We start from the raw sequence: 16,311 nt of genomic DNA on the forward strand, positions 1-16,311 counted from the left end.
CCCCTTTCCCAGCTCCAAATCTTGTCCAAGTACCCTTTTTTTTTTTCCTCGAGACGGAGTTTCGCTCTTGTTGCCCAGGCTGGAGTGCAGTGGTGCTATCTTGGCTCACTACAACCTCCACCTCCCCGGTTTAAGCAATTCTCCTGCCTCTACCGAGTAGCTAGGATTGTAGGCGCCTGCCACCACGCCTGGCTAATTTTTAGTAGGAAGGAGGTTCATCATATTGGCCAGGCTGATCTCGAACTCCTGACCTCAGGTGATCCACCCACTCGGCCTCCCAAAGTGCTGGGATTACAGGTGTGAGCCACCATGCCTGGCCTCAAGTACCTTCAATTGACAGAACGTAATTTGCATCTAGAATCCTAACTTCAAAAGAATCTGAAAGTAATTGTTTTCAATTTTGCAATAAAGAAAAGCACCCAAGAAAACAGGATGGAATTGGTGCAGAGGACCAATTCATCACAACTGTTACAGAAGAGAGAACTGGGGGGATGATTTTAGTGGAGTGAGTCTCTCCTTCCCTCAGGTCAAAAAATAAGGGCTTCAGGGACACTACCCTGAAAGCTAGAAGTGTGTCCTCTGCAGTTTGGGAGTTAGGGTGGGATATATTCTGACTCCTGCCTGGGGAATGTAAAAATGAGAGACACTCTGACTGCAGGAACAAAGCAATTTGGTGCCTCGTCATGATTGGCCTGTACTTCTAGAGCTCTAGGTTCAAGAGGCAGAAAGTAAAAGGAAGCATGAAGGTTTCTGATGGACATGATGGCTCACACTCCAAAGACAGCTGATGTGGAGTTGATTCATGTCTGTCCATGTGGGTTGTCTGAAGAGGAGAAGGGGCTTCACCAGGAAGAGGCTGGAGATCAGCCATGAAATTCTTTAGAGGTGAGGAAAGAGGTGTGGCATGGAACAGGAGGAGAGCAAAGCATTTCCAAACATTTCCCCTAAGAAAAGGAATTGGGTTTATTACCTGCCAGGCCTGGGGAGGATGCTGAAGGCTCACACCAGCTTCAGACAGTATCAATGGTCCTGCCTCCTTTAATCTCCTCTCTCCCCGTACTTCAAAGGTCAGATACTGTGGGTACAAGAGAGAATGAAGGAGGAGATGAAAGGTGATGAAAATGGGTGTTATGGACTTAATTGTGTCCCCCCAAATTTATATGTTGAAGCCTCAACTCCTAATGAGGACGTATTTAGAGATAAGGCTTTTATGGAAATAATTAAGGTTAAATGAAATCATAAGCCCTTATCTAATAGGATTGTGTACTTATAAGAAAAGACAGCAGAGAGCTTGCTTTCTCTCTCTACCATATGAAGACACAGAAAGAAGGTGGCCGTCTGTAAGCCAGGAAGAGAGCCCTTACTGGGACCCACATTGGCCAGCATCTTGATCTTGGACTTCCCAGCCTCTAGAATTGTGAGAAATACATTTCTGTTATTTAGGCCCACCAGTCTATGGTATCTTATAAAGATAGCACAAGCAGACTGTGAGAAGCCAAGTCCCTTTCTCTGTCTGCTGGTAACTTGCAAATGGGAGGGAGAAGAGTGTTTTAGCCTTAAACTGAGTTTAGAGTTTCAATGATTATATAAAGCTGAATATTTTTGCTTACTGAATTGAGATTATAACTTGTTATATTTTATTCCCAGAGAGTGACCAGAAATAGCATGGGATTGTTTGAGACTTCTTCCAGGAGCTGGAGAAGAACTAGTCTGAAGAGTTAATTTAGAGTTATTGGGGGCAGAAGATACAATTGCTTGGTGGTTACATCCTAAGAATTGTTCTTGTTCAGCAGATTGATTATAAATTAGCCTCCCAAATCAATACATCATGTCTTATACTAGAGACACTCAGATATCCTAAAGGAGATAGAGTGACTCCAGGCCCCTTAGAAATGACTATATCTGGCAGAGCATTCCAACAGGAACCAGGTTGGCCCATCATGAAAACAAAGGAAAATGGAAGAGCCAGCTGGCTGGGTGCACTTTTGGAGACATCTATTATCAGATTTCTTTCCATTTCCAAACGCACAAATGACCTCTCAAGACATAGGGGGAATTCATGTTTGTGAGGACTCGAGTCCATGCAAACCATAGCATTTAAGTTGGAGTTGTTTAATGAATCACAGCCTAATTTCCTCTGTGGCTCATGGCTATTTTGTTGTTGCTTAAAATGTTTGCCAAGCAAAGGGTTATATAACTTCTTACCTTAAGATGGTAGAGCATATTTGGGAGGTGATGAGTAAACTGCCTAAACTGTGCAGCACAAAGTCCAGTTATAACCTATGTGGAACTGACATTTGTGTAAATACTCTGACAAGAAAGTTTAATTTCATTACAAATACTTAAAGTCAAACAAGGAGATTCTGTCTGTTAGCCACTTCTGGTTTGGTTTCTTCAGCTACTCTGGCCTCTTTCCCAGGTGGATAATTCTCGTTACTAGAATAGTACAACTCTAAGGCAGGCCACATGATGTTTGAATGGAGTCAGGGCAGATGGCAAACATTCTTGACCTTCTATCAGCAGGAAACCAGAGTAGGTTAATGCCTTCTTAGTGGCAAGAAGACCAGTCTGGTAAGTAAAAGAGGATCCTGAATTTGATGGAAAATGTTAACTCTGCTAAAGGCAAAATAGGAGGCCACTTTTTACTTCTTATCTTTAAATCTTTTAATTGAATGAACAAAGTGACACCATTCTTTAAAGTTTAAGAGTTAACATTTCAAATGTATTTGTTTATTCGATATTAGAGTTTGAAGACATTGACTAACATTGGCAAAATTTGGTATACCACTAAAGGAAATCAACATACACTTTTAAAAGTCTATATGGTGTATACGTTGCTCAGTTTTCATGCGAGGGTAAACGGCACCAGGTAATAATGTACTGTGTTTTGACCCTCTCCTCTGATGCTAGTTTGCCCAGAAATGAGTAAATGCCTTGCAAATTAAGGTGGGCTCGAAGGTTCTAATAAGTAAAATAAAGCTAAAGATAAGCACTTAGCAAAGTTGAAGTAAGGAAATTGTCTGAGATTAATTTCCACACCATACAATTTGTCTGTTTCAAGTTTTCAATTCAATTATTTTTGCAGAATTGTGCAACCATTCACCACCACCCAGCTTTACAACTTTTTCATTGCCTCAAAAAATTGCCTCATGCTCATTTGCAGTGAATCTCTACTCCACCCTCAGCCCCAGGCAACCACTAATCTAATTTCTGTCTCTATAGATTTCATATGAATGAGATACAATATGTATTCATGTGTACATCTGGCTTCTTTCAGTTAGCATAAAGTTTGGCTCTTATGAATAATCATACAATGAACATTTGCCTACAAGTCTTTGTATAGATACTTGATTTTATTTCTCTTGGATAGACACTTCTGAGTGGAATTATTGGTTTGTATGGAGAGTTTATGTTTAATTTTTTCAGAAACTACCAAACTATTTTCCAAAGTAGCTGTACCATTTCCCATTCCCATCAGCAATTTTCCAATTGCTTCATATTCTCTCCAACACTCTTTATTGTCCATCTTTTCTGTTTTAGCCCTTCTAGTGTATCGAATAGTAACTCACTGTGGCTTTACTTTGCATTTCTCTAGTGAGCAATGACATCCAACATCTTTTCATATGCTTGTTAAACATTCCTATACCTTCTTGGTGAAATATTTATTTATTTTGTCCATTTTTAAATGGTGTTGTTTGTTTTCTTGTATACTGAGTTATAAGAGTTCTTTATATGTTCTAAATTCAGGTCATTTGTTAGATACATGATTTGCAAGTATTTTCTTCTAGCCTGTGACTTGTCTTTTTATTGACTTAGTGGGGTCTTTTGAAGTGCAAAAGTTTTTGATTGTGATGAAGTCCAATTTATCAATATTTGTATTTTATGGGATTATGCTTTTGCTGTGACTGACTTTTTAAAAATAATGGTTCTACCATAAATGGGTACGTGGGAACATATATTCTCCTCTTTCTGTTTTGCTATATCCCTAAGTGGCTCAAAAGTATCCTACTGAGGAAAAGCAGTGATAAGGAAGTTTCAGATAGGTACAGTCTCTAGCATTGTTTTGAGATTGGAGAAAAATGACCCTGCTTTGAATAAAGGGGAGAAAAAACCCTAAAACACAGCAAGAAAGTTATTCTGAGATAAATGTTGCATTAAACCTAACATTAAATTAACAGTTATTAACAATCGAGACGAGCAGGAAGGGAAGAAGCGCTTAAAACTTAATGTGATTATTGCTTGAGCTCAGGAGTTCAAGACCACCCTGGGCAACGTAGTTGGACCCTGTCTCAAAAAACAAACAACGTTACATTATTGATTCTTTCTGGGGATAACAAGTGAAAAAACAGAGGCCTAAACTGTTTAAGGATGGGGGTTCTTAACTCCAGATGGGCCAAGGGGAGGGACTGGCAGTCCTTTCTTCCCTGTTATTCACTCATCTCTTTTCTGGCGGCACAGGATGGGGCTGGTTAGTAGAGTGTAAAAGACAGGAGAAAAAAGCCTAGCAATAGATAAAGAAAATAGCGATGTGGATAAATTGGAGTCAGAAAATCCAGGCTTATATCCCAGCTATAGCCCCAACTAGCAAAATTCCGTCGGGACACTTGATCTCAGAGTCATTGTTTCTTCCCCTTTAATGTGCAAACAATAATTCCTCTTTATAGCAGAATCAGGTGGGGTGAGGTTGGGGAGTTGCTTGTGAATGTGCCCACTGCACTGCAGGAACCCAGAGGTCTCTACCACAAAGATACAGAAATGTTCTGGACCAAAGCACCTCTAGGTGGGGCAAGAGTGTGCTAGCATTAGGTCCCAGAAGATTAGAGATTGCTACCATTCGCGGCAAAAGTCAACATTTCCTCTGGAAACCTAACCAGACGTTAAGAGGAAGAATCCCAGGCTCATCAGTCATCTAACACGGGGAGTTAGATGATGGAAAGGCTCTCTGAGAGAAAGAAACTCTGTAGGTTTCTGTTTTTATCTTAAGTTATTAGAGGTGTGGGAGATCTTAAACAATAATTGAAGATAAATGATACCAGAGAACAAATGAGAGCGAAAGAGTTTAGCTGAAATCTAAGCACTATCATTAAAAAAAGGAAAAGCATGAAGAATTTTCTTATCAGCCAATTGAAGACGTTGGTTGAGATAACCTCTGAGACTATTTCTTGTTTATGATTCCACAGCAAGGAAGAACTCTTCATAGAAGTAAGACTTTACTTGCCAGAAAGAGCGTTTCCAGAAGAAATTTTAAGGTGGTTGGTAAGATGGAGTTGCCCAAAAAATTTCTTTAAGAGGGAAAGTATTTTGAATGAAGTAAGAAAGCAAAAATGAAGAATTCCTGCCTTAGGATACATGCCAGTACTTGAAAATTCACATGTGGGCTGGGCACGGTGGCTCACGCCTGTAATCCCAGCACTTTGGGAGGCCAAGGTGGTTGGATCACCTGAGGTCAGGAGTTTGAGACCAGCCTGGCCCACATGGTGAAACCCTGTCTCTACTAAAAATACAAAAATTAGCTGGGCATGGTGGTAGGCCTGTAATCCCAGCTACTCAGGAGGCTGAGACAGGAGAATCGCTTGAACCCAGGAGGCGGAGGTTCCAGCCTGGGCAACAAAGAGCGAACCTCCATCTCAAACAAACAAACAAACAAACAAAAATGCACATGTGAAAAATGCTGAGGACAAGTTTTAATTCTGCAGATAGAATCTCTTTTAAATAGGAATCCAGAAAAAGCCGATAATTTGGAATATGATACTGGGAGCGGGTAGCTTTCAGATCGCAATGTTAGACTTAATAATTAAATTTGGAAACACCTGGATATTTGCAAATAGATCTGGACCTATACACCTAGGCTTGGAGAAATCCTGTTAGCCACAAACATTACAATTAAATAGATTGTCATGGAAAATAATATTTTCAGGGATTGGAAGTTTCCCCCTCATTCTCTGGGCTTGCAAATCTGGTTGTTAGCTCCCAGCTTAGACTCACCAAGCTGACTTATTTGTGGCGTATAAAATGGCTGTGACTGAGTTCTAAAATATGTGCTTCCATAGTTGAATATGATGTTGTATAAAAACCACTAAAGTAACTTCAACATTCACACTCATGCTGGGTGTTTTCTGTTCTTCCTCTCCACTGGTGACTGCGCTGCTCTTGGCACTGGGAGGCTTGTCCTGTATGGTTTGCACCAATCAGGGCTTTTACTCTCTGGCTTCCTGTGGGACCCTGATGAACACCACCACATCTTAGTGTTAGGCATTGGAAAAGAATGCTGATTACATTTATCAACCTCAGGAGAGTAAGAATGGGAGTTTTGTTTGGGATGTGTGTGTGTGTGTGTGGTGTGTTTTTGTATGAAAATGTATTTCTGTAAATAACATTTGTGCCTCCTCAAGGCCAAATTTAAGGGAAAGAAGGAAGGAGAAAACAGATAAATGAACCCTGATTCTAGGCAATGACATCCCTGTCACAAAGCCCCTTGTGTTATGGATGCAGAGCTCTTTGCCTGCAGGTCTTTCTGTGTGTGTGAAATAGTAAGAGTTTTATTGTATATCTCTGTAATCCATACTAACTACAAAAAGCCCACACAATAGCAAATTATACAGTATTTCTATGAAGTAAAAACTACTTATAATTCCATTGGCCAAAGCTGACACTTTATGATATGTCCTTTGAGACTTTCTCTTTTCTCCACTTCTCCATTTATTTATTTGTGTGTGTATATTTGTGTGTTTAATTACTACAGCAACATGTGCTGATTTGGAAAAAAAATCCCTGAATATATCAAATTGTATGGAGAAAAAAATTGAGTCAGATTTTTGTTTTGAATCAGAAGTTCCTAAAGGGGCATCAAAGTTACTTCAATATTTTTTATTTCGAACTAACCTAAACTTTCTCCATGCTCAGCCTTCAGAGCATGATGCCCACAGAATGTGGTTATACATTCACAGCTTGAAGACGAGTCAAGGGACACCAGCTTGGCACAATTCACTGAAATTCCCCCAGCTTTAGTCTCCCACTAGGTCTGTTCCCCTCTTCTTTTCAACGAGTAACTATTTAGTGATACAAAGCTTAATAACCATAATCTTAGAGGAGTTTTAAAAAGCATTAGGTATCAATTTTTTCCCTTCTGAATAACTTAAAGGTGTTTTTAAGGAAAAGAAAGGGCTGGGCATGGTGGCTCACACCTGTAATCCCAGCACTTTGGCAGGCCAAGATGGGTGGATCTGTTGAGTTCAGGAGTTCAAGACCAGCCTGGACAACATGGTGAGACCCTCGTCACTACCAATAATAATAATATTATTATTATTAGTCGGGTGTGGTGGCATGTGCCTGTAGGCCCAGGTACCCTGGAAGCTGAGGTTGGAGGACCACCTGAGCCTGGAGAAGTTGAGGTTGCCAGTGAGCCATGATCACGCTACTTCACTTCAGCCTGGGCGACAGAGTGATACCCTGTTTCAAGTAAACAAATACAGAAAAGAAAGATTTTCATTGTAAAATAATGTTATTGTTATAAAAACTTCAAGAAATAGAAAAATAGATATAAAATGAAGTGCAAAAGCATGCCATTCCCCTGTCAATTCTTACCTAAAACCACCTAATTCTCACACCTCAGAAATAATCACTGATTAGCATATTTTTGTAAGAAACTGAATAAACAGGACAAATTTTCTTCAGATGTTTTTAAGATATGTAAACCAAAAGTATCTGAGACAGATCTCAATCAATTTAGAAGTTTATTTTGCCAAGGTTAAGGACATACCCAGAAGAAGAAAAACCCCGCAATCACAAAAACGGTTGGCTATCTGTGCCTTTCTCCAAAGATGAATTTGAGAGTTTCGATATTTAAAGGGGAAAAGCAGGCTGGAGGGGAAAGAGGGAGGGTATGCTAATCCACATGAGGCAAGAGAGAAGGAGCAGGTAGGGAACAGCCAACTACATATTCCTCTGGTGCTCAGAAAATTGGCATCTTACATAAGATAGGATGAAGACAGAGTAGCTACCTGTGGAGATATGGAACCTGTTATCTACAGCTATCTGCTTAGGAAGAAAAGGAAAGACAGTTTCTTGTATGACTCAGCTTTCAGCTTAATTTTTTGCCTTTGGTATAGTGAACTGGGGTCCCGACTTCTTTTTTTAATTCCTTTCACAGATATAAAAGAAGGTTGGAGAAAAGAATTAGCTTTTGTCTTGCCCATTTTAAATTGGCAGAAAGGAATCATACCTACATAAAATGGATCCAAAGCTAGAAATACGCTTATAGAATGGAAAGCAAAAGAATGAAACAAGATTTTATTTTTTAAATTCTGAGAGAAAATGTACCCATAGAGAGGAATTCAACTTGGGGGGAAACTAAGAAAAGATTCAGTATTACCAAGTTTTAAGAATTGAAACTTCCAGGGAGAAGTAGAGACAGAATGTGGTTCACACACCATGGGAATGTGAAGGGAGGGCTTCAGCCAGAGGGTGACAAGTGTCACCCATGGCTGACAGTGGGAATGAAGAGAGGTGGCCTTGATTGCTGGGTGCTGAATGTTAAGCCCTCAGGCATGACCCATTTAGTGTAAAGGCAAAGGAGTGGTGGGATGGACGGACTGAAACCCACTGGTAATAAGACAAGATTAAGCAGACAATAGAAGGCATGATGTGAGAAAAGGGACATGAATGACCCCAATGGTACATTGTCTTTTTTTAAATAATTGAAGATGGTGATGATATTTAGAGGGTTTGGCTAAGAAAATGAGAACCATTGATGTTTACCAAGTAGTACCATCTGTGAAATTTATTCTGTTTACTTTATGGTTGTAAGTGTTCACAGAACCTTCTAATAATTGCAACCAGGCTTCTTAGAATTTCTTTTTTTCTTTCAAAATAGCCGCTGTATTTTGAAGATCTTTGTGTTGGGATTAAAGCCCTAAAGGCATTGTACATCAGAAAATAAGATCCTGCAAAAGCTTTTAAAGGATGAATTAGGAGTTTGAGCCCGTTTAGGAAAGAGAGAAAAATCCTCCTTAAGGGGAAGTGAGAAGAAAAATGAGGAACAAAACTGTAAAAGAGGTAGACTACAGATGTTTACGTTCACTAACTGTGTTATCGGTTTCTGAGTGTGGTGTGAAAAAAAAAATTAATAGATGATGATTGACGAGGAAGTGCTAAAATGGAGAGAAGAGAATGAATTCTTCAAAATAGGATTAAGCTATTTTTGTTATTGTTGTTAGGCAGTTAGTCACCGAACTAGGTTTTCATATTTTGATTTTTAAAGCATAGGAATTATGAAGATAATGGAAATGATATTTGGGAAAATATAAGGCTTACTTTGTCATTTTAAAACTTCTTTTGTAGCACTTTTCCCACTAGAATATGTTGCATTGTTAAGTTGAAATCTGATTAAAATCTGCTGAAAAAATCCACAACCAGTATTTTATATAGTTATCTATGGGATAACAACTATGAGATGACTAGAGAAAATACTGGTTGGGTGCTCAACTGTTAAGCAGCAAAGACTTAGAAGGGAGGGGTTCAGAGCAAGCATTTTTTTCAAGTGGGCAGACATAAGGCAAAGTGGCAAAGGGGATGCTTATTGTAAAGCGATGGGAAATAATGTGGCAAAACAAGCTGTTTGCACCTCCAGTCCTCAGGAATGGTTTGTACTCAGATTATCAAAATGGCAAAGTTGGAATTACTGTGTTCAAAACCACATGGTTATTTACTACATGCTAAAAGATGAAAAGGCCTACTTACATTTCGGTCTGTTGAATATCAAGAGCCCCTGTTAGGATTACGATTCTTTTGATTGTAAGGAACAGTGTGGTCACATGCTAATGCAGGAAAAGGACTCACAGGCTGAAAACTCAGGGGAATCTGATCACTAGGCTGTGCGGAGGGTGAGAACCAGGGCAGCCCTGGGCTCTGGCTAAATCCTCTTCTCTGCCCTCTTGCTCTCTCCTTCCTTTCCCTCCTGTTTCCTTCCTACTCCCCCTCCCTTCCCCTTGTCTCCTCTTCTTTCTTGGCAAATCTCCTTTCCTCTGTCTACTCAGCTGGTCTAAAATGGCTTCCTCTAGCTCTCCCACCTTGTCTCCCTCTTTTCCTTGAATTTACATAGGCTGCATCCTCACCCTGGACTGTTCTCCTTCTTAGCCTCACTAGGTCCTTTCTGTTCTCTCAGAGTCTTCTCAGGTACAGCCTCTCCCAGGTAGCTTCTGTTGACCCCCTAAGGCTGAGATAAGTGTCCCACCTGTGAGATCCCAGGATCACAGTTCTTAACCACGCTATCTTGGGTCCTTCCACTCTGTATTGAATGGCCTGACTGCTTGTCCCTTCCCACACTGCACCATGAGGCCCTTGCAAAATTATAAGGGCCTGCAGGGATGAAACCACCTTGCAAAAATTATAACAGTGAGAAAAGTATGACAGTGGAAGAGAGCTGATCTAACCAATCTCCATCTTGCCTTTAACCTCCAAACTGCCCTTGGTCATTCCTGGGCTTGGCCCAAGCTAACTTTGGAAGAAATTTAGTTTATAGTTTAAATGAGAACTGTCCTTCACTCACATTTCTGAATTACACAGAAATTGTTTTTATTGTCACAATACCCAGTCTTCTGTATTTGTCTTCATCATTATGGTATGCATCAGATTTGCTTAATTCTAGAGTTTAATTTCAGAATTCTATAGTGCAGACCAGGCATGGTGACTCATGCCCATAATCCCAGCACTTTGGGAGGCCAAGGCAGGCAAATTGCTTGAGTCCAAGAGTTCAAGACTAGCCTGGGCAACATGGCAATACCCCATCTCCACAAAAAATATAAAAAACTAGCCAGGCAAGGTGGCATACACCTGTAGTCCCAGCTACTCAGGAGGCTGAGGTGGAAGCATCATTTGAGCCTGGTAGTTGGAGGTTACCATGAGCCTGGATCATGTCACCCACATCCCAGCCTTGGCAACACAGCAAGACCCTGTCTCAAAATAAAATTATTTTTTAAAAGAATTCTATAGTGCAAATTAGTACAGGTCTAGCATTAAGTAAAATTGGACTGACACCAATAAAGAAGGACTCTGAGTCATTTCTTGTCTTGGATTCCTTGACTGAGAATTTCAGTAACTGATGTATCTCAGCTGGCTAGGTAATAGCCCACCTTTAGGGAAATAGCTCAAGATGAGTGGTTTTGTTCATATGCAGGAGACAAGCTCCACGTAGATGTCAAATGACTGAACTACTTGATAGTCCTCCTAAAAACTTTCACCCTCAACTGGAGAAATTTATAATGTAAAGAAAATATCTTCATTCTTTCACCAGGCTTATAAACTCTTGCTTTGCATCTTCAGCTAGAGTTGAGAACTTGATTCTAATGTTTCTGATTTGATTTCACCATGGTCTGTGAACACCACAAATTCACCATGTCTACAATGCGGAAATGATCTATTTCACAGTTACTGCTTCCTTCAAGAGTTCATTACCACCCACTTCAATCCAGGCTCATACTCACCTGCAAAAGGAGAGTGAAGAGGTGGTTTTGAGCCCTGAAGTATTTTGCAGTCTAGTATAGGCAAACCTATTCAAGCTCTTTGCCAGCAACACCAGATCTGACTCTGAGTTCAGGTGTCATTTTCCCAGCGGGGCTTATTATGAATTCTTGGGATACCAACATCAAGAAAAATCATGCTCTGTTTCCAGTTGGAAGTAGAGGGAGTAAGCTTCATTTCTTTGATGAGAAAGTGGAATTTCCCTCCCAGAGCTCATGGGGAAATTTTTGGCTTACATGATTTTGCTACCACACCCACATTGGTCTGAGTGTCCTTAAGTATAAGAATCCCATTTCCAGTTGTTGAACTCTGTACCAAGTTGGGGATTAATTTCTCCCTTGGCTAGTTTCAGTGCCCTTGTCCATAGTTATGTTCCTCTCAAATATCTTTTACTTAAAATAAATAAGTACAAAAAAATCTCCATGGAAGCCTGAGGGGCATTCCTTACATATGTGCTCATAGGGAGTTTCCAAGAAGCAAATAAGGTTCTAGGATGGGAAGGTCAGAGAGAGAATCAAGTCTTGATTAAAAATGGCCACTTAAACGGTGAGCATCTGTCATAGGTAACTACATGGAATTGTGAATTTATAATAGGAAGCCATGTGATGTCCACTAAATATTTTTTGTTAATTTCAACTCCAGGTTTTGATTTCTGGAACAATATTTGGGATCAGGAATGAGCTGAAAAGAAGTAGCTTGCAAGTAAATCATTTCCTTTTGCAGTATAAATAACCTAACGGGTAGTGTGTTGGCTGGTGGCCATCCCCACTTGTAAAGCTCCAAGCCAAGATTTGTTCTTTCCTGGGTTAAGATTTTTCCAGAGCCACATTTAGGAACAACTGTATCCTTCCCTTATTAAGGCTTGAGCTATAAAAGAAGGAATGGAAAAGGTGGAAGGTTGTCTGTTAGCCCGGTCACTAAATATTCCATTCCAGAAAGCCAACTGGCATTTGGTCAGCCATTCAGAGTTGAAAAGCCGCAAGACACCTGGATTAGGTGCATCCTTTCGTAAGTTAACTGCCACAGAATCAGACCCTATCACATCAGAACTAACCAATCAGCCTCCCAGATTCCCATGCAACTCACCCGTTGGACATCAGGTGGCGCCACTGTGATCATCTGGGCAAAAATGTCTCCCATTTTCCTGTCTCTGGTGCCTAAAATACCACCATTAAAGACTTTTATCTTCATATTGAAGAACTGAATTCACAAGCTAGAGGCCTGGGATCTAGCTCTGTTGTTGTGGAGAATCAGTTAACTTCTTTGAGTGTCAGCTTCTCATCTATAAGATCTGATTAATAATGCCATCTTTTAGGTTGTTGTGAGGATTAAATGAGATATTTGTTGGTTTCAAACTTTGGTGCATATGAAAATTGTCTTGGATGTTTGTTAAAAATGTATGTTATCAAGTTTCCTTCAGAAGATAAAGTATATTAATTTATTTTGTAAATGTGAAGAGTTGCATGTATATAAATAATTGCTCATATCATCCTGGGAATTCCTGGATGGACTAACACCTTGAGTGGTAACCAGCCCATTGTATATCAAGAAAGGGATTGAGGTTAAAGAAGCTGATGTTCATTGACCATCTAATGTGGTCTAGACCCATTACAGACATTATTTAATTATATGAGGTAGGTATTAGTGTTCCCATTTTACAGATGAGGAAATTGAGGCTGAGAGAAGTTAAGATTCTTGCTCAGCATCACATGGCTAACAAATGTTGAGGTCTGTCTGTGAATCTGGCTTTACTTGCCTCTAACTTCAAGCTGTTTCCATTATACTAGAATTAATTCATTGATTAGATCCTTTCTAAGTGTCCAAAAGTAAAACCCACACATTTTAGAAAAGGAAAGAGAAAGATGAGTAAGAAGTTCTCAAAGTGCGATTCCCAGGTCAGAAGCTTTAGCATTCCCTGGGAACTTGTTAGAAATGCAAGTTCTTGGGCCCCACTCCAGACCTTCTAGATCAGAAAATCTGGAAGTGGGGCCCATGAATCTGGATTTTAACAAGCTCTCCAGGTGACTCAACGCACACTCCCATCTGACAACTGCTGCTATAGACGTGAGGCAGAGTGTAAATGTGAGTGTGTTGTGGGGGAGCTGGGAAGTGTGGAGGCTCAGGGCAGCATGAGGCAGGAGGCACCATGGGAAGGAGGAAGGTGATTGAAGGCAGAGGATGCCAACCTTAGAGCATCCCACCTTCGCTCCCACTCTTGCTCTATTGTTCTCAGTCCAGTCTTACTGTGAGGCCCCAGGCAGAATGGGGCCCACAGGCTCCATGCCAAGGAATGGCATGGTCCCAGGAGAGAATCTTCTATACCATGAAGAATCTGCTAAACATTGGAAGTAGTCATTCATTAATTTCAGTGACTGAAGATTTAGGGGAAGCTCAACAAGAAAAGTTTAATCAAATATCAGAATGATCTCATAGTGAATGGAAACAGGAAAATATTCACTAAAAAACGTTCCCCTTTTCTTTATATTTTTGCCTTACTGTGAGGTGAAGCCAGCTGGACTTTCTGGGTTAAGTAGGGACTTGGAGAAGTTTTCTGTCTTACAAGGGGATTATAAAATGCACCAATCAGCACTCTGTAGCTAGCAAGAAGTTTGTAAAATGCACCAATCAGCACTCTGTAAAAACACACCAATCAATGCTCTGTAGCTAGCAAAAAGTTTGTAAAATGGACCAATCAGTGCTCTGTAAAATGGACTAATCAGCACTCCGTAAAATGGACCAATCAGTGCTCTGTAAAGTGGACCAATCAGCAGGATTCTAAAAGTAACCAATTGGGAGGAGGACTGAGAAAAGGGCATTCTGATAGGACAGAAACAGGACATGGGCAGGGACAAATAAGGGAATAAAAGCTGGCCACCTCAGCCAGCAACAACCGCCCACTGGGGTCCTCTTCCACACTGTGGGTGCTTTGTTCTTTCACTCTTCACAATAAATGTTGCTGCTGCTCACTCTTTTGCTCTGTGCCATCTTTAAGAGCTGTAACATTCACTCAAAGGTCTGTGGCTCCATTCTTGAAGTCAGCGAGACCACAAACCCACCAGAAGGAGCTAACCCTGGACACATTACCTGTCATCCCCTGCCACCTACCCAGAAAATACTACCTAGCCATGATGGGCACTATCTTGCAGTCCTTCAGATTCAAGAATTCTCCCCTCTAAAGTTTATTGAGATTTTAAAAAATGTGAATGTGGACCTCAATAACCAAAGAAAAAAGCTTGAAAGAGTGTTTAAAAATAAATATCCATTGTTTGAGCCCAAGAGTTTGAGACCAGCCTGGGCAGCATAGTGAGACCCCATCCCTAAAATAAATAAATAAATATCCTTCAGAATGAAATGACAAAACTGCAATTTTTGAACTAATTAGGTCTTAAATGTAAATGTAATTAACCACAGGCATATAGGCATAGGCAAGACACTAGGAAATTCCTAAATGTGACAGAAATGGATTATGTCGTTTAATTTTTTAATATTTAAAACTGTAGTTTTGACAAGAAGTTATGTTCACATTGTTCAAAATTTTCAAAGGTTCAAAAAGGCACACATGGAAAGTCTTCCTCTTTTCCCTAACCCTCAATCACCCAGCTCCCTCCCCAAAGGCTACTGAGACTATCAGTTTATCATAAATCTTTCTAGACATGGTCTACACATTTAAACATTTTTACATGAGTTTCAGCACACTATACAGTCTTCTGCACCTCACTTTAAAAAAGCTAATAATAGGAATAGGAACAGCTCCAGCCTCCAGCTCCCAGCGTGAGTGACACAGAAGACAGGTGATTTCTGCATTTTCAACTGAGGTACTGGGCTCATCTCACTGGGGCATGTCGGACTGTTGGCGCTGGTCTGTGGGTGCAGCCTGACCAGCAAGAGCTGAAGCAGGGTGAGGCGTTGCCTCACCTGGGAAGTGCAAGGGGGAAGGGAATTCCTTTTCCTAGCCAAAGAAAATTGAGACACACAACACCTGGAAAATCAGGGAACTCCCACCCTAATACTGTGCTTTACCAAGGGTCTTAGGAAACGGTACACCAGGAGATTATATCCCACACCTGGCCCAGAAGGTCCCATGCCCACAGAGCCTACCTTATTGCTAGTACAGCAGTCTGAGATCTAACTGCAAGGCGGCAGCAAGGCTGGGGGAGGGAGCCCTCCATTACTGAGGCTTAAGTAGGTAAACAAAGCTGTGGGGAAGCTAGAATTCGGTGGAGCCCACCACAGCTCAAGGAGGCCGGTCTGCCTCTGTAGACTCCTCCTCTGGGGACAGGGCACAGCTAAACAAAAAGCAGCAGAAACCTCAGCAGAGAGGTAAATGCCCCTGTCTGACAGCTTTGAAGAGAGCAGTGGATCTCCCAGCACAGAGGTTGAGATCTGAGAATGGACAGACTGCCTGCTCAAGTGGGTCCCTGACCCCTGAGTAGCCTAACTGGGAGACATCCCCCACTAGGTGCAGACTGACATCTCACACCTCACATGGTGAGGTACACCCCTGAGATGAAGCTTCCAGAGCAAGAATCAGACAGCAACAGTCGCTGTTCAGCAATATTCTATCTTCTGCAGCCTCTGCTGCTAATACCCAGGCAAACAGGGTCTGGAGTGGACCTCAAGCAAACTCCAACAGGCCTACAGCTGAGGGTCCTGACTGTTAGAAGGAAAACTAACAAACAGAAAGGACACCCACACCAAAACCCCATCAGTACGTCACCATCATCAAAGACTAAAGGTGGATAAAACCACAAAGATGGGGAAAAAGCAGGGCAGAAAAGCTGGAAATTCAAAAAA

The sequence above is a fragment of the Rhinopithecus bieti genome, unplaced genomic scaffold, assembly GCF_001698545.2.
Source record: "Rhinopithecus bieti isolate Rb0 unplaced genomic scaffold, ASM169854v2 scaffold_18354, whole genome shotgun sequence".
NCBI lineage: Eukaryota > Metazoa > Chordata > Mammalia > Primates > Cercopithecidae > Rhinopithecus > Rhinopithecus bieti.